Consider the following 19468-nt stretch of genomic DNA (forward strand, 5'->3'; position numbering starts at 1 on the left):
CCTATATTTTGTTCCTTGTTTGGTTGTGGACCTGGGGCAGAGTCGTAACGACGTAAATTTTCAACCAAAATTTTCATTTTAAAATCACATAATTCTCATAACACATTTCACAAAAATCGCATTTATTAAGTTTACAAAACATAACCCCATAATTGTTTAATTTAATAAACCAAGATCCTCGAAACATAACTCTTCCTATGGTGTGTACAATCAAGCCGGTGCCTTCCCGCAACTCTGAGAAAACCTGAAACACATATCACATAACACGGTAAACACGAAGATTAGTGAGTTCCCCAAAATACCACATACACACATTAGCCACTCGAGGCTATAACTCTGTAAGACCCTCCGGTCAATGTGTCTCAGTGGGACCCTCCAGTCCCATGGCTCGTTGGACCCTCTGGTCCGGTCTAAGTGAGAACCCTCTGGTCTCACAGCTCGTTGGACCCTCCGGTCCGGTCTCAGTAACACATAATAACAATATTTAGCATAATTCACAGAGACATAATGCAGAATATCACAAAACAGAAATAAGCACATAAGACATCTCAGTCACACAAGGATACCACTCATGGTAAGTATAGTGAGAAGACTCACCTCAGATGATGAACAACCCCTATAACACTGTTGCTACGCATCGGCCTCCAACTCTGAGCCAAATCCACAAATAACCCAATTAGGAACTAAGTCTAAACTCTCACTCATTAGGTCTAAAGGAAGTCCACTAACCAGACCATCAACAACCTAAAACCTATTGGGCCCAATAATGAATGGGCTCTCCCGAGGCCCAACTCTCAAGTCCAAGTGATAAGCCCAACTCAAGGGCCCAAGGCATAATTATAATATTTCCCTGCTCATAGTCTCGAATTCACGAGCCCAAAGATTCAGGCCCAACCCTTAAGGCCCATAATAAGATCTAGCCCAAAAAGCCCACAGTGAAGTTACGCGGGGCGTACCTCTCTTGGTACGCTCATCGTACTCACGCATGCATGAAACTGATCGGGGACACTAACCCAGTATGCGGGGCGTACTGGAACTTACGCTGGGCATACGCCCAGTTTTGCTTAGTCCATTCTCTTGGCCTTAACCCGTTAAGACCTTAGCTCATCTCTCAGATCGTGACTCCCTAACAACTCTTACTCCATAAAGTCAGTGACTTTAAGCCTTTGCATGGCTGATTTGGTCACAAACACTCAAAACACTTATCCCATTTTCTCATGAAGCTCATATCTCATGCATGACTTGATTCTAACGTCCAAGATTGGATTTTTATAACTTTACTCCACAAAATACACTAAAAGGGGGTTGATCAAGGTCTCTGGAGCTCATTATCTCATAAAGTCTCCATCTTTTGGGACAAAACCCTAAAATACTCCACTAAAATGCACAAATCAAAAGAGTGAGAAAGCTTGAAGCTTTATACCTCTATATGAAGCTCCTAACACAGATATGCTCAAATCCAAGGGCCTAGACTCTCACTCCTTCTTCTCCAAAGCTTCTTCTTCACTTCAAGAACACAAGAATTCATCCACAAGCTCTCAAATGCACTCACAAGCTATAAGAACGAAGATTTAGGGTTAGAAGGGTTTGTTGTTTGAGAATGGTGGCCAGGAATGAGGCCATCACATTCTTTATATAGGGACACTCCTTAATTAGGGTTTTTCCTTCTGTACCTAGTACGCCCAGCGTACTAGGTGGCTCTGCTTAAAAGTCACGCGCATGAGTACGCTAAGCGTACACACACGTACGCCCAACGTACTCCACTACCACCTTTTTCAATTAAAGGACTTATCTTGCCCAATCTTCAAACTGTCATAGCTCCCTTGTTATAAGTCCATTTCCCTTGAAGCTCATATCCATGGAAAGGTGACAGGAAACCCTACTCTTCAAGTAACTCGTCGCAACCCCGAGACCTCCTCATGCCCGGTTTGCAGCCCTCGAACCCTAATCACGGACAATCCGAAACAGGATGTTACAATTCTCCCCCACTTGAATCAGATTTTGCCCTCGAAATCGCTCCTTATCAACACATCGATCGAACCCAAACTCGAGAAGTACCACCGAATAGACCCCATAAAATACAACAATCTCATCCAAAAGCACTTGAACCCGGAAGGGGCTCCCTACCCCGAAGAAGGACATACCCAACTGCCGCGACGATACTCGATCTGACTCTCTGGAACTTGAAACTCTAGTGGTCTATCTCCCTGCCAGACTACCCTCGCCAAAACATCATCTTGCTAACCGCCAATCAGTTATCAGACTCTAAGAACACTCCTCCAACTCTGATTCTCTAATTGATCCCGATCGTAACTCAAAAGCAACGGAAAGGTCATAATCCCATAAGGACCCACCGCCTGAACAGCTACCAGAAATCTTCGGAAGGAAAGAACCGCAAACTCAAACACAATAAAAGATCATGATCGCTTGGAAGTATCCTCGGATATCTATAAACATACGCCCCAGCTTTCTCTCGATTATCCCCTTCAACACTGAGCATCAGGTCAGCTCCCGACCCAAAAGATGAACCTCTAAAGGTTACTCATTGCAAACCAAAAACGTCTCACCGACTTCCTTCTTATGATAACTATCTCGGCCCATTGCGACACGGAAATCATGAAATTCGCTTTACCCCAAGCGAATGCTACAACTCATCTGAAATCGTCTCACCTCCGACCTCTGTCGTCAACCACCCATTGGTTCCATGCGTCTCGCGGTACTTCTCATATCAACAAAACTGACCCACTCCAGCCTAAGATATCAGATGGAGGTCAATACCCTTCTCAACATGAAACCCATCTACGAATCCGGAACCTCATCACGCTATTCAATACACGAATGGATCCAGACTCGAGCTCGAGAGTCTGATTCAACAGCAGAATTGGAACCACTCAATTCCAATCCGGTACTCAACTCATGACCCAAAATTCGTGGATTTATGCACACACCATCTCTTCAATTCCTTCCGATTACGATAATCTCTACTCAACCCAGGAATACAACGATTCCCAACCGACACGGAGACCCCCGTCTCGCCCCTGGTTCAGCAACCAGGCTCCCTGATATGTGCATAATTAATCATATGTTTAACATATATTTCTATTTATTTCTGGCTAATTATATGCATAATATGGACAAAAGGTACTTAATAATGCTTATATTGTGTTTTCAGTCCAAAAGACATGCTTGGAAGCACAAGGAAAAAGGAGAAGCAATTAGAGACCAAAGAATGAAGGAAAAAGGGAAAACTACACACTTACTCGGCGAGTCCACGCTAGTACTCGGCGAGTTCATTAGAATGTTCCCGAAAGAAAAGTCAAGATTCCTTGCCGAATACGGAGTTCACACTAGTACTCGGCGAGTGCCCGACCTACTCGCCGAGTAGCCCCTGTTTTGTGATAATTATAAATAGCGAGTTTTAATCCGATTGAGGGACTGCTGGAACCTTTGGGGAGAAGCAAGCTGCGATTGAAGAGCCAGAAGAACCCTAGAAAACGAAGATATAACCTAGAATCCAATTCCGAAGAAGATTTGAGGCACATTCTCATCATTCTACTTAATCTATTGTTTCTCAATTATGGTTAGACAATTAGAATTCGTTTTATTGCTGTTAATTACCTCAATCATGAGCTAAAACTCTTAAACTTCTGTTTGGGGATACAAAATTGATATTATGGTTTGATTTTATGGTAGGATTAATTTAATATTGGTGATTTTGTTGATCATAGCTTGTTAAAGAACCTTATGTGTGAATGATAACTAATTTTCTGTTAATAGGAAGATAATTAAATAGTTTGAACATCTTTTAATTATCAACCCCATATGTTTATGTGACCACTTTATCATATGTCTAGGACTAACGAATGTGAAACTAGAATTAATAAGAAAAATTAGGTAAATTCATGTGTGAGCTTGTTTGATGACCATCAGCAAGAGGTTAACTAAAGGACCAATTTAGTTAGCTATTACAAGTCTAAATTAACCCGAATAAATAATCTAGTGAATTAAATTAAATTAGACAACTGATCACTGTTTGAGTTAGTTTGTTTTCTAAGGATTATCGTAGCGAACGCAAGGCTAATCACTTGAATCGGTAGCCAATAGAAGAATTAATCCATTGCACTATTACCATAATATCAACCATAGGATCAATTGAGTTGAACTAAACAGAAGTCCCCTTTATTACTGAATTCAGTTAAATCTTTGTTTTTCTAGTTCTTAGCTCAAGTAGTATTAGTAAGTTTCTAGTCTTGAAAAACTAGAGAAAACCCGTATTTACTATTTAATTTAGATAAAACTAGTCTTTAGTTTTAATTTACCGTTCCCTGAGTTCGACACTCTACTCACTTAACTATACCACTAAAAGACAGGTTCACTGCCTTTGTGTGCTTAATTTATAACTCAAAAGTTGGATTAAAACCAGTGCATTTTACACACATCAAGTTTTTGGCGTCGTTGTCGGGGAACGGTTCTAAATTAGCACTAATTTCTATTTTTATCGATCATTTGTGTGGGATTTATCTTACACAAAGTTAATTCTGAGGTAATTTAGTAGTTAGTATAGGTTTTGATCAATCCCTGTTTTAATAAATTAAGTAGAAAATTTTTCTGTTTTTGTCTTGAACTCGCCGAGTGCACTCGACGAAACTCGGCGAGTCCATCACTGTTCACAGTTTTAGCTTTTATTTCATTTTTGTTCTTTTTACGCGTTTTTCTTGTTTTATTTGCAGTTGTTTCATGACCCGAGGATCTGATACACCTTTGACCCCTCCTCTAGACGACCCGGAATCCGCCCTAAGGAAGAACAAAGGAAAATCCGTTGGAGAATCCGCTTCTTCAAGGAATTCGCCACTAAAGAACCTAAAGTCCGTTTTCAGCAAGAAGAAGAGCAGCAAATCAGGAGCATCCAGTGCCTCTTTGACAATCGAAGACCCTATTAAAGAAGACGCCGAGCACGAGACCGAGGAAGAAGAAGACCCTACATTTGGTCACATTTCCGATTCCGACGACGAATTAGCTATTCTCATGGCTAACATTGATGAAGTCCCCATGGGGGAATGGAAGAAGAGGATACGCGATGATACTGGACCGGGACTTGTGCAACCCGCAATCCCCGCTACTGCTACTTTTGAGCTCAAGGGTCACATCCTGGCTCTACTTAAGGAGATCCCCTTCACAGGCAAAGACCACGAAGACGCTTATAAACACTTGGACGAAGTCAATGATGTAGCTGATTATTTCAATGTTCCAAATGTGCCTCGGGAAACTCAGCTACTTCGCATGCTTCCGGTTACTTTGAAGGGTTCTGCCAAGGATTGGCTCAAGTCATTGACCCCAGGATCTATCACTACATGGGCCCAAATGAAAGAAGAGTTCATTGATCAATTCTGCCCGCCATCCAAGATATCCAAGCTAAAGAAAGCCATAGCCAACTTTGAACAACAAGCTGGAGAATCACTATATGAAGCATGGGAGAGGTACAAGAGCCTGCTAAGGAATTGCCCACATCATGACCTCAATAGTCAACAAGAAGTCTCCATCTTCTATGATGGAGTAAATGTTACCACTAGGCAATTACTTGACTCGCAAGGTCCACTCACGAAAAAGGCACCTCCAGTGATAAAGCAACTAATTGAAGAATTCTCTAAGCATTCTAGAGAATACCACAATCCAAGAAATGATGTGACGAGAGGGGCCGCCTATGCAGCTTCAGAAGACTTGTCAGCAGTTATGGCTATGCTAAAAACCATGGATAGGAGGATGGATAAAATGGACCAAACGATACATGCTATTCGGGTGGGTTGCGAAAATTGCAATGGGCCTCACCTTACTAGAGACTGCGATTTGGATGAGAATGGCAACAAAAAGGTGCAAGTTTGTTACTCAAGTGGGGACCGATATGATGAAGATTGGCGTAGACCAAAGAAAGAGTGGCTCCCTTATGACGAGTACAAGAAGGCTAAGGAAGAGAAGTTCAAGCAAAAAAGAAGGGGTTTTTACCAAAAGGAGGAACCATCACAAGAAAGAAAACCAAGTTTGGAAGAAATGCTTACCAAATTTGTAGCTGCTTCAGAAAAAAGACATAGTGATCATGATGCTGCAATTCAAGAAACAAGGACCATACTTAGAAACCAGCAAGCATCTATCCACAACATAGAAACACAGCTGGGGCAACTTGCTCAACAAATAAACCAGAGATCACCGGGCGAACTTCCTAGCAAAACCGAAAACAACCCACGAGGCGCGCACATAAACATAGTCACAACAAGAAGTGGGAAAATAATCACTCCTCTGGCCCCTATTCAGAATGAAGCACCCAAAGAATCACAGAAGGAGGAAGCATAAAATCAAGCAGAAAGTCAAAATCTTCAATCTGACAGCTATACTCGCCGAGTACAGAATAGGGACTCGGCGAGTCCGCTGCCAAATCCGAACAATCCATTGCCATACCCAGCCCGAGCCAAGAAACTGAAGCAGGAAGAGGAGTACCAGAAGTTTCTAGATCATATAAAGGCTCTTCAGATCAACATACCCTTCATCGAGGCTGTCGCACAAATGCCCAAATATGCAAAGTTCCTTAAGGAACTTCTCACTAATAGAAGGAAGATGGAGGAAGTGAAGAAGGTAGTCCTCAATGAAAATTGCTCAGCCGCCATGCTCAACAAACTACCAAAGAAGAAGGGTGACCCGGGGAGCTTAACTTTACCTTGCCAATTTGGCAATTTAGCTACCACTCATGCCTTGGCTGATTCAGGAGCAAGTGTGAATTTAATGCCTTATTCATTCTTCAAGAAGCTGGATCTCCCGGAACCAAGACCAATTCGTATGGCGATTCATTTAGCTAACAAGACAATTACTTTCCCAAGAGGAATATGTGAAGACTTAGTGGTCAAAGTGGACAAGTTTGTCTTTCCCACTGATTTCATAATTCTAGACATGGAGGCGGATCCTCAAGTCCCAATCATCCTTGGAAGACCCTTCCTCAACACGGCAAGTGCTATAGTAGACATGAGAGACTCGAAGCTCACTTTACGGGTAGGAGAATATTCAGTCACATTTGGGGTTGATCAAGCTATGAAGTATGCACGGAATAGTGACGACACGACATTCTCAATTGACATGCTTGATGAATTATTAGAGGAATGCATAAGTGAAGATTCCAGCAAGTTCACAATTTCCGATGAAGAATTTGATGTAGAAAAAGACTTAATGGACATCGAGAGGCTGCTGGAAGAAGCTGAGTTTGAAGAGTTGATGAGGCAATCTGACACTTCAACTCGCCGAGTAGGGCCGACCAACTCGCCGAGTCCGAGCGAAAAAAAAACAGAATTCGTAAAGTCAGCTACAAACTCGCCGAGTCCCTTACCTACACTCGGCGAGTACAACAAACAGAACCCAAATTCTGAGCTCAAAAAGTTACCAGAACATTTGGAATATGCCTTCCTTGAAGATGGCCATCAAAAGCCAGTCATTATAGCCTCTGACCTTTCCAACTCTGAGAAGGAAGAACTAGTGCAAGTTTTGAAAAAACGAAAACGGGCCATAGCATGGAGCATTACCGACATTAAGGGAATAAGTCCCTCTTATTGTTCACACAAGATTAACCTGGAAGAAGGAGCAAAGCCGGTTGTGCAGCACCAAAGAAGACTAAACCCAAATATGCAAGAGGTGGTCAAGAAAGAAGTGGTCAAGCTTTTAGATGCGGGGATTATATATTCCATTTCCGACAGCCCGTGGGTGAGTCCGGTTCAAGTGGTGCCCAAGAAAGGAGGGATAACAGTCATAACCAACGAAAAGAATGAGCTTATTCCGACACGAACGGTAACCGGTTGGAGAGTGTGCATCGATTATCGAAAACTAAACGATGCCACTCGTAAAGACCATTTTCCCTTACCCTTTATTGATCAAATGTTAGAAAGATTATCGGGCCATAGTTATTATTGCTTCCTAGACGGATTTTTGGGTTATTTCCAAATACCCATACACCCATTGGACCAAGAAAAAACCACATTCACTTGCCCAAGTGGGACTTTTGCTTATCGACGCATGCCCTTTGGGCTATGCAATGCGCCCGCGACATTTCAAAGGTGCATGACAGCCATATTCCACGACATGGTGGAAAAATTCATGGAAGTCTTTATGGACGATTTTTCTGTTTTTGGATCTTCCTTCCACGATTGTCTCACAAATCTTGACCTAATGCTAGCTAGGTGTGAAAAGACCGACTTAGTCCTTAATTGGGAAAAATGTCACTTTATGGTTAAGGAGGGTATAGTTTTGGGCCACAAGGTTTCCAAATCGGGAATTGAAGTGGATCGGGCAAAGATTGACACCATTGCCAAATTACCTCCACCAACTAATGTGAAGGGTATTAGAAGTTTTCTAGGACACGCGGGTTTTTACCGGCGTTTTATCAAAGATTTTTCTAAAATAACTAGACCTCTAACACAATTACTCCTAAAAGATGCACCATTTAATTTTACTAAAGAGTGTTTAGAGGCATTTGAATTTTTAAAGGAAAAATTGACTAATGCCCCGATCATGGTTGCACCAAATTGGAATTTACCATTTGAAATAATGTGTGATGCTAGTGATTTTGCATTAGGAGCTGTCCTTGGTCAAAGGGTTGATAAGCACTTCCAACCCATATATTATGCTAGCATGACTTTAAATCCAACCCAAGAAAACTACACCACCACGGAAAAGGAATTATTAGCTGTGGTGTACGCTTTTGATAAATTCCGCCCTTATTTAGTTTTATCTAAAACAACTGTTTTTACTGACCACTCTGCTATCAAGTATTTGTTTGCCAAACAGGATGCCAAGCCAAGATTGATACGATGGGTTCTACTTCTTCAAGAGTTTGACATAGAGATACGCGACAAAAAGGGAATGGAGAATGTAGCAGCTGACCACTTGTCAAGGCTTGAAAACCCGCGATTGCAAGAAGATAGAGTTGGAGATGATTTTCCGGACGAGTATATTATGGTGACTGTGGGAGAAGAACCATGGTTTGCAAATATAGCTAATTACTTAGCTAGCAATTACCTCCCAAAAGATCTCACAAGTCAACAAAAGAAGAAATTCTTTTCCGAGATAAAGTATTACTTTTGGGATGAACCATATCTTTTCCGAAGCTGCGCGGATGGAATCATACGAAGATGCGTGTTCGGGAATGAAAGCTGGAAAATATTGGAGCAATGTCATAGCGGGCCTACGGGTGGACATCATGGAGCACATTACACTGCTAAGAAGATCTTTGACACTGGGTTTTACTGGTCCATGATTTTTAAAGATGCAACCCAGTTTGTCAAAGAATGTGATGCATGTCAAAGAGCTGGAAACATTTCCTCTCGAAATGAAATGCCACAACATAGTATCCAAGTGTGCGAAGTATTTGATGTGTGGGGGATCGATTTCATGGGACCATTTCCCATATCCAAAGGCAACAAATACATATTAGTGGCGGTAGATTATGTATCCAAGTGGGCGGAGGCACAAGCTCTGCCAACTAATGACGGTCGGGTAGTGGTGAAGTTTTTAAAGAAGTTATTTTCAAGATTTGGGGTCCCGAAAGCTCTCATAAGTGACCGAGGCACTCATTTTGCCAATGATCAACTAGAGAAGGTGCTAAGTAAATATGGGGTAACCCATAAATTTTCAACATCCTACCATACACAAACTAGTGGACAAACCGAAGTGACAAATCGAGCCTTAAAGAGAATCTTGGAGAAATCAGTAGGGAGCAATCGAAAAGAATGGTCGGATAAGCTAGACGATGCACTTTGGGCCTTCCGTACAGCTTTCAAAACCCACATTGGTACTACACCATATAGGTTAGTTTATGGAAAGCAATGTCATTTACCGGTGGAGATAGAGCATAAAGCTTTTTGGGCTTTAAAGATGTGCAACTTCAACATGGAGGAGCTCAAGAACAACCGGTTAATGCAAATGAATGGTCTTGAGGAACTTAGAAATGATGCATACACTAGTTCTTTGATCTATAAAGAGAAAACTAAGAATTGGCATGACAGGAGGATCAAGGAAAATAAAGAATTTCATGAAGGGCAAAAGGTGTTGCTCTTTAATTCAAGGTTAAAACTCTTCTCGGGCAAACTCAAGTCAAGATGGGATGGTCCTTTTCGGGTGAAGAAGGTGTTTCCACATGGTGCTATAGAGCTATTGTCAAAAGATGGCACCCCGTTCAAGGTCAATGGACATAGAGTCAAAAAGTATGAAGAAGGAGTTCCAAGGAATGACGGCATGGAAGAGTTGATGTTGCTGGAAGGGATTGCAGCCACGTAGAATGGGAGGAGTCCAGCTAATGACTCCTTAAAAAGAAGCGCTTCCGGGAGGCAACCCGAGTTTAGAGTTTGCATTTCTTTTTCCTTTACTTTCTTTTTAATTCTTTAGGATCTTTTTCATTCATCTTCTTCTGGAAATATGTTCTAAATGATTGCTTGAGGGCAAGCAATGCTTAGAGTGTGGGGTAGTGGGTTATAAAAAAATTAATTAAATTCAATTTTTGTCAAGCTGCAAGCTTTACTCGCCGAGTAGGTACGAGTACTCGGCGAGTGCTTGCCTAAATAACCACCGCGTAAAAGCATTTGTACTCGGCGAGTAACCCGTTTCTACTCGGCGAGTAGCCAACTTACACAAACGGTATAAAAATCGGAGAAATAAGGGTTTTTACCCATTTTACCCACACACTCGCCGTGCACAGCCTCCTTCAAGCGATTTCTGTGATTTTAGGCTTAATCCTCGACTTTCAAGGGAAAGGGTATGATCTTTACACTTAAAAACTCATCAAAGGTTCAAGCTTTATCACTGATTTGCCCTATTTTATCTAAATTCGGATTTGGGGGTTTCCTCAAATTCTAGGGTTTTAGTTTTACTATAAATTAGGAGTTGTTAGGAGAATTTTCTTTTGGTTTAGTGATCAATGGACTTAGTACAGCAAACCCCTGTGCAAAATTGGGTGTTTTAAGTGACCCATATGTGTTCGACAGATTCTGGTCCCGATGTTCATCCTACTCGCCGAGTAGGACATGAACTCGGCGAGTAGGAGGCTATACAGATCTGTTTTATTCAATTTTAATTACTGGGTTTTGTTTGTTTGTGCTTTCTTAATGTTGTCATGCAGGTATCATGTCCAGACGAGGTCAGTCTTCAAGAGGGGGAAGCCAAGGGGACATCCCGTGGCTCTCGTTCCGCCAAATCACATCTAAATCGTCTCAAGCCCGTGCCATAAACAAGTTAGAAGCTTTAAAACAGAAAGAGATTCATTTACCCAATGCAGTGGATTGGGATTGGATGGGGAAAGTTGGTTTGGAAAAAGAGCTAACACCATATTTGGTGAAAGAATGTAATTTGGGGGATTCAACCATCATATGTGATGGTTGGTTACAGCTTTTCAAAATTCAAGAACCAGTCTACGCTGAATTATGTTGGGAGTTTTTTGCTACCATCTCATTCCGAGGTGGTAGTGAGTACTACAATCCCAATGTAGTTTCCTTTTCTCTTGGTGGAGAGCTGCGACAATGCAGCATGGCTGAATTTTCATGGAGGCTTGGAATCTATGAGCAAAGCACTATGTTGAATGAAGATTTTGAAGTTTTTTTAGAGAATTGCCACAAGGATCTCCCCGAGGGAGTGGTTGCTTCTACCTGGTGGAATACTATTGCTAACCGGGTGTACATCCCATCTACCGCACAGGAGGGTCACATACGTTCACCGATCCACCGTCTCATTCATCGGTTCATTGCTAGCACAATTAATATGCGAAAGGACTGGGACAAGGTCCCGACCCTTGACATCTTTTATCTTTGGAGTATTATTACTCCCGATGTTTTCTGCAATCTCCCCTATCGCATAGCCAAGTATCTTGCTGAAGGGGCTGTTAAGGAGAAGATGAACTCCAAGATTAATGGAGGGATGTTTGTGACGAGGCTTGCAAGGTCATTTGGGGTATTAGATTTGCAAGAGTCAAGGGCGCTGACGGTCATTTATCCCCCTCCGTTCAACACCGCATTATATAGGAGGGCAAGGATTGTGGAAAAATTTGGTGATTCTTTTTCTATTCCTCGTGCGGATGAGCCGGTTAACCCCGAGGAGCCGGGAAGGCGAGTGAGGCAACGAAGTGAGCGGGTACGGGAAGACCCACCGGTTATTCCGGTGGAAGAAGAGAACGATGGATGGAATCCACTTGAGTGCCGGCGCTACTTGGATGATATTGGAAGAGGAGTTAACTATAACAATCAATCATTTGACTATCTCTTCCAACAAATGAACATCGCACCGAGACCTGGACCCGGCTACCCCTACATCATGAGTTGGGAAGAAAGGATGAGGAAAGGCAATGAAGGAGGAGGAAGTGGAGCTGGAGGAGCCGACGTAGATGATGAAGAATGAAGAATGTTTCTTTTGTGTTTTTAATTTATTTTCGTGATGTTTGATTTGGACCACTTGTTAAACTTGGATGATTTTATTTCTCGTTAGGACTTTTGGTTGCTTTCAATTTTGTCTGTTTTTTTTTCAGGATTAGAAGGTTAGGATGCATTTAGAAGTCTTATGGGTCAAGGTTCAAGTCAAGAATGTTCAATTGGGAGTGCGCAGTCTTTTCCATTAAGTTTGAGTCCGTTAGAGTTGGGAGTGTAGAGTGCTCTATTACTGAAGTAATTAGAGCAAGAGTCACTGAATTACCCCAATCCAGCACTTCAGTCGAATGGAAAACTCAGCGCCTACTCGCCGAGTGCACATACCTTACTCGGCGAGTTCATGGACTAATTCACGACTTCTCTGCCAGTTAGCAACATACTCGCCGAGTACACGACTTACTCGCCGAGTCCATCATCATTTTTCGGATTCCAGAGTTGTTTTAGGCACGTTCATTGCAGTTTTATCCGACTCTTTCATAGAGGATCATTACTGAAGGTTTCTAGGAGCTGTATCTTACATCTTTGAGTCATTTGCAAGTCTACCACACGCGACATGACACCCAAGACATAGATGAGCTGTTCCCATGTTTAAAGTCATTCAAAAATGGAGCTACATTGAATATGATCAGCCTCGCCACTACTATTGCAGGGGAGTTTGTTCCAATTCCCTCTTTATTTTTTTTATGTTTCTTATTCATGCATAATATGCAATGGGGACATTGCATAAATTAAGTGTGGGGTAGGGGGTTGGTTACATTTAGTTAAAATTTAGATTAATTTTAAAATTTTGCATAAAATTGCTAGGGCTAATTTAAATATTTTGGTAAAAACAATTAGGGATCATGCTAGTATTATATTTGATGATTCCATGAGGACCCAAATGTTTAGTTGAGCCTATATACGTTCTAGTGCATTTGTGGCTTCCTTATTCTAGTGAAATCATGAGACAAAAACACAACCTCGCTTAGCCCAAAGGATGCAATATGTTTAGCATCGTGTACTTGAAATGTATCCAGGAAAATTGTTATCATTAATCAATAAAGGTTGAAGTTGAGTGCCCCTGCTTAAGCATGTAGGTACTGAGTGAAAAAGTGAGTTACATGAAAAAAAGAGAGAATTACAAAAGAAAAGTTGTAAGAATTTTTGGAGCATCAAAGTCAAATATGAAATTAGAAGATCAAAAATTCAAAGAAATTCAAAAAGTTGAAGATACCAAAAAACCAAACAACAAAGTGGTGAATTCAAAGAGATCAAAGATCAAATGCCAAAGAAAGTGAATAATTCCAAAGAGCTCCAATGTGGTATCATAAATTGTAATTATCTAGATTATGTATGCTTGGGTTACTCAACCAAAAACACCTTGAGGTTAAGAGGTTTTCTGAGGATGGATTCGGAAGGATGCATAAAATGAGCATAGTTCGGGGTGAGTGAGCGAATGTTTATGAGGATTGTGAGTATTTAGAGTATGGGGGGTTATTAGGAATTTTAGACACAAATGTGCGCGTTGCGGTCTTGGAATAATGGCTGGGTTCGACGTGAGTTGTCCTATGTGATTCTAATGTGTTAAAATTCAGTTTTGCTTGGGGGCAAGCAAAAGTCAAGTGTGGGGTATTTTGATATGTGCATAATTAATCATATGTTTAACATATATTTCTATTCATTTCTGGCTAATTATATGCATAATATGGACAAAAGGTACTTAATAATGCTTATATTGTGTTTTCAGTCCAAAAGACATGCTTGGAAGCACAAGGAAAAAGGAGAAGCAATTAGAGACCAAAGAATGAAGGAAAAAGGGAAAACTACACACTTACTCGGCGAGTCCACGCTAGTACTCGGCGAGTTCATTAGAATGTTCCCGAAAGAAAAGTCAAGATTCCTTGCCGAATACGGAGTTCACACTAGTACTCGGCGAGTGCCCGACCTACTCGCCGAGTAGCCCCTGTTTTGTGATAATTATAAATAGCGAGTTTTAATCCGATTGAGGGACTGCTGGAACCTTTGGGGAGAAGCAAGCTGCGATTGAAGAGCCAGAAGAACCCTAGAAAACGAAGATAACCTAGAATCCAATTCCGAAGAAGATTTGAGGCACATTCTCATCATTCTACTTAATCTATTGTTTCTCAATTATGGTTAGACAATTAGAATTCGTTTTATTGCTGTTAATTACCTCAATCATGAGCTAAAACTCTTAAACTTCTGTTTGGGGATACAAAATTGATATTATGGTTTGATTTTATGGTAGGATTAATTTAATATTGGTGATTTTGTTGATTATAGCTTGTTAAAGAACCTTATGTGTGAATGATAACTAATTTTCTGTTAATAGGAAGATAATTAAATAGTTTGAACATCTTTTAATTATCAACCCCATATGTTTATGTGACCACTTTATCATATGTCTAGGACTAACGAATGTGAAACTAGAATTAATAAGAAAAATTAGGTAAATTCATGTGTGAGCTTGTTTGATGACCATCAGCAAGAGGTTAACTAAAGGACCAATTTAGTTAGCTATTACAAGTCTAAATTAACCCGAATAAATAATCTAGTGAATTAAATTAAATTAGACAACTGATCACTGTTTGAGTTAGTTTGTTTTCTAAGGATTATCGTAGCGAACGCAAGGCTAATCACTTGAATCGGTAGCCAATAGAAGCATTAATCCATTGCACTATTACCATAATATCAACCATAGGATCAATTGAGTTGAACTAAACAGAAGTCCCCTTTATTACTGAATTCAGTTAAATCTTTGTTTTTCTAGTTCTTAGCTCAAGTAGTATTAGTAAGTTTCTAGTCTTGAAAAACTAGAGAAAACCCGTATTTACTATTTAATTTAGATAAAATTAGTCTTTAGTTTTAATTTACCGTTCCCTGAGTTCGACACTCTACTCACTTAACTATACCACTAAAAGACAGGTTCACTGCCTTTGTGTGCTTAATTTATAACTCAAAAGTTGGATTAAAACCAGTGCATTTTACACACATCACTCCCGAAGACTCAAGTGGTAAGGCTACCCAAGCCTAAGCATTCCTCTACGCCATACTCTGCCTAGTAAATACTACAGCTCCCGGTAGAACAGTATTCACCCTTATCGACTATTGAGTGCTACGGTCCCCCCTGTAGTCTTAAGATGCTCCTTTACTGACTCATGAATGCTACGACTCCCCGCAGACTTGCGACACCCTCTCACTGACTCGTGAATGCTATGACTCCCCGCAGTATCACAACACTCTCGTTCAAACCAATGAATACTACGGCTCCCCACAGTATCACGACACTCTCGCTCTAACCAGTGAATACTACGGCTCCCCGCAGTATCACGACACTCTCTAGCTGACTAGTGAATATCACGGCTCCCCGGAGTATCAAAGCCCTCTCCCACTATCCAGTGAATACTACGGCTCCCCGTAGTATCACGACACTCTCTTCCACTGACTCATGGATGCTACGGCTCCCCTTAGTCTTACAATACTGTCTCGCTTACTGACTCACCATGGGCTCACTCCACGGTTTCTCCTGATAATCCCAAGCGATTACTCCTACCCGGATCCACTTGCTCCCTTATCACCCCATAACCTCATCATCAATTCATCACCACACTGAGTTCACCAACTCATGCTCCACAGCTCAACATAGATAGGTGCTTACACTCACCCAGCTTATGCACCACCACTCCTGATGTAAGTTCTCGCAGGCAAGGCACTAGTCTCAACACAGATACACCCTTAGACAGTCTCACTTCGGTGACAATTAACTCATGGGTTCCCACTCGAACAAAATCACTCGGTACTCCACTCGCCATGTGACAACTCGAGTCCTAACATGACCAAAATTAGGACGTCATAAAGTTAGTGACTTTAAGCCTTTGCATGGCTGATTTGGTCACAAACACTCAAAACACTTATCCCCTTCTCTCATGAAGCTCATATCTCATGCATGACTTGATTCTAACGTCCAAGATTGGATTTTTATGACTTTATTCCACAAAATACACTAAAAGGGGGTTGATCAAGGTCTCTAGAGCTCATTATCTCATAAAGTCTCCATCTTTTGGAACAAAACCCTAAAATACTCCATTAAAATGCACAAATCAAAAGAGTGAGAAAGCTTGAAGCTTTATACCTCTATATGAAGCTCCTAACACAGATATGCTCAGATCCAAGGGCCAGGACTCTCACTCCTTCTCCAAAGGTTCTTCTTCACTTCAGGAACACAAGAATTCACCCACAAGCTCTCAAATGCACTCACAAGCTATAAGAACGAAGATATAGGGTTAGAAGGGTTTGTTGTCTGAGAATGGTGGCCAGGAATGAGGCCATCACATTCTTTATATAGGGACACTCCTTAATTAGGGTTTTTCCTTCTATGCCTAGTACGCCCAGTGTACCCTCTGGTATGCCCAGCGTACTAGATGGCTCTGCTTAAAAGTCACGCGTATGAGTACGCTAAGCGTACACACACGTACGCCCAGCGAACTCCGCTGCCACCTTTTTCAATTAAAGTACTTATCTTGCCCAATCTTCAAACTGTCATAGCTCCCTTGTTATAAGTCCATTTCCCTTGAACCTCATATCCATGGAAAGGTGATGGGAAACCCTACTCTTCAAGCAACTCGTCGCAACCCCGAGACCTCCTCATGCCCGGTTTATAGCCCACAAACCCTAATCACGGACAATTCGAAATAGGATGTTACAGTCGCACATCCGACCGTCTTACTAATCTTAATTAGATACGACTTGTATACACGAGGTACTGATAGATGGACCAGGTGTGAATCTTATCACGAACTTCAGGGAAAAGTCTCCCAGGTCTACGAGTGGATATTCTGCGATTCAGAGAGGCTCAACCCCTGAAGTCGCGCACAGAAAGCTAATTGCGGGACGAAATTCCCTTTAACGGGGGGATGATGTGACAACCCGAAAATTTTATTCTTATAAAAGTCCACTTTGGTCAAACTTATTCCTTCCATGATCTTAAATTAGATGAATTATTGGTTTATAATGTTTTGAAGCCTTGTAACTAAGTGTGTTATAGTTTGGAAGAGAAAAACATAAGGAATTGAGAACCCTCGCAGCCGTGAACCATCCGAGCCATGAACCATCCGAGCCGTGAACACCGAGCCGTGAACCTCGCAGCCGTGAACCTCACAGCCGTGAACTCGGAGTCGTGAACTCGGACCGTGAACTCATGCCATATATATGAGTTTTGGCTCATTTTCTCTTCATTTCTCATCTTCCAGCCGTGATCTCTTCAATTCTCTCTCAAGTATTATCCTCAAGAACACCATCTTCTTCCCATAAAGACCCCTTTTCTTTTATATCTCTTTGCTATACCACAAAAGCGGCTTCAAACACACACCAATCCACAAGATCTTCAAGTGTTCTTCACATTTGGGCCGTCAACCCTTCTTCAGAGCCATGAACCATTCAACATGGGCTCCTTAGGGCCGTGAACACCACTTCAGCCTCCTAACTTGCTTCTAGCACTCTTTTGGACTCATTTGTGTCTCGGGACTTCATTCGTGGAACTTATCATCCTTATTCGAATCTTCAATTGAATCACCCACATAAGGTGAGTTCATACCCCTATAATCTATCTTTTAAATAGTTTTAAATGCTTTTAAGAGGGGGAATACAAGTTAAACACAATCAAATTGTGTAAATATTTACCTGTGATAACCATCACATTAAAGAAATTCTTATGTTTTTTTATGAGTTATTAAATCAATTCAAAAACTCTTTTAAAGGATGTTAGATTATTGTTATTAAAATCCCATTTTAAAGTACATGCATAACTCAGTAGATAATTGAGTCTTTTCTACACATCGGGAATAGTTCAAGCAAACATACTCGTAAACTACAATAGATATAGTTTAGGGATTCAGTACATACTATATTCTAGAACAGAGGAACAATACGTGATTCTCGTACATATACTTTACACTCCCAGTAAACTAGGAAAGTAACGTATCATTAATTCATTTGTTTAAAACAAAATATGATAATACACTAAGTACATGATTATATATATATATATATATATATATATATATATGGGGTACACCTATAAAGTATCGGGTTATATATGTGGTACATCTACAAAGTACCGGGTTATATATGTGGTACATCTACAAAGTACCGGGTTATATATGGGGTACATATGCAAAGTACCGGGTTTTATTCAAAAATGGTACATCTACAAAGTACCGGACAATAATAAATAAAACATAGCAATATATAAAACTCACGACAGTATCGACTAAGGCGTTTTGATTACAAGATTTCATAACTTCTAGTAGTCTTCCTAAACAATATATCAGTGCCATATAACTTTCCTAGTAACATGAACATATAGTTGAAAGGGGCCTATAATGCTAACTTTATGATTCCTCGGTAGATACATTAGGGTTATATATTAATCAGATCCGACAGGCAGTAGGATGTGTGCTTTCCGCTTCATTTCCTGTTCCTTGTTTGGTTGTGGGCTTAGAGCGGATTCACATAGTCTACTATCTATTCGATCTTAGTTATATATATATATATATATATATATATATATATATATATATATATATAACCCATATACAACAAGTAATCATAGGGAGTAACAAGTATGGGTCAGGTCATAACATACCAATGCAGCATACTACTTTCTAGTGAATACCACGGCTCCCCGCAGTATCACAGCCCTCTCCCACTATCCAGTGAATACTACGGCTCCCCGTAGTATCACGACACTCTCTTCCACTGACTCATGGATGCTACGGCTCCCTGTAGTCTTACAACACTCTCTCTCTTACTGACTCACCATGGGCTCACTCCACGGTTTCTCCTGATAATCCCAAGCGATTACTCCCACCCGGATCCAATTGATCCCTTATCACCCCATAACCTCATCATCAAGTCATCACCACACTGAGTTCACCAACTCATGCTCCACAACTCAACATAGATAGGTGCTTACACTCACCCAACTTATGCACCACCACTCCTGATGTAAGTTCTCGCAGGCAAGGTACTAGTCT

General features: G+C 41.1%; 1 non-coding gene across 1 annotated transcript; it reads right to left on the reverse strand.

The window, feature by feature from the left end:
• Positions 1–5409: 5409 nt before the first annotated feature.
• Positions 5410–5516, reverse strand: LOC145110264 (small nucleolar RNA R71). Its single transcript, XR_013709646.1, has one exon. It is a non-coding gene; the product is annotated as a small nucleolar RNA R71 (small nucleolar RNA).
• Between the last annotated feature and the right edge of the window lie 13952 nt (positions 5517–19468).

Source organism: Lactuca virosa, chromosome 4, assembly GCF_052849685.1.
Source record: "Lactuca virosa cultivar CGN04683 chromosome 4, Lactuca_virosa_CGN04683_v6, whole genome shotgun sequence".
NCBI lineage: Eukaryota > Viridiplantae > Streptophyta > Magnoliopsida > Asterales > Asteraceae > Lactuca > Lactuca virosa.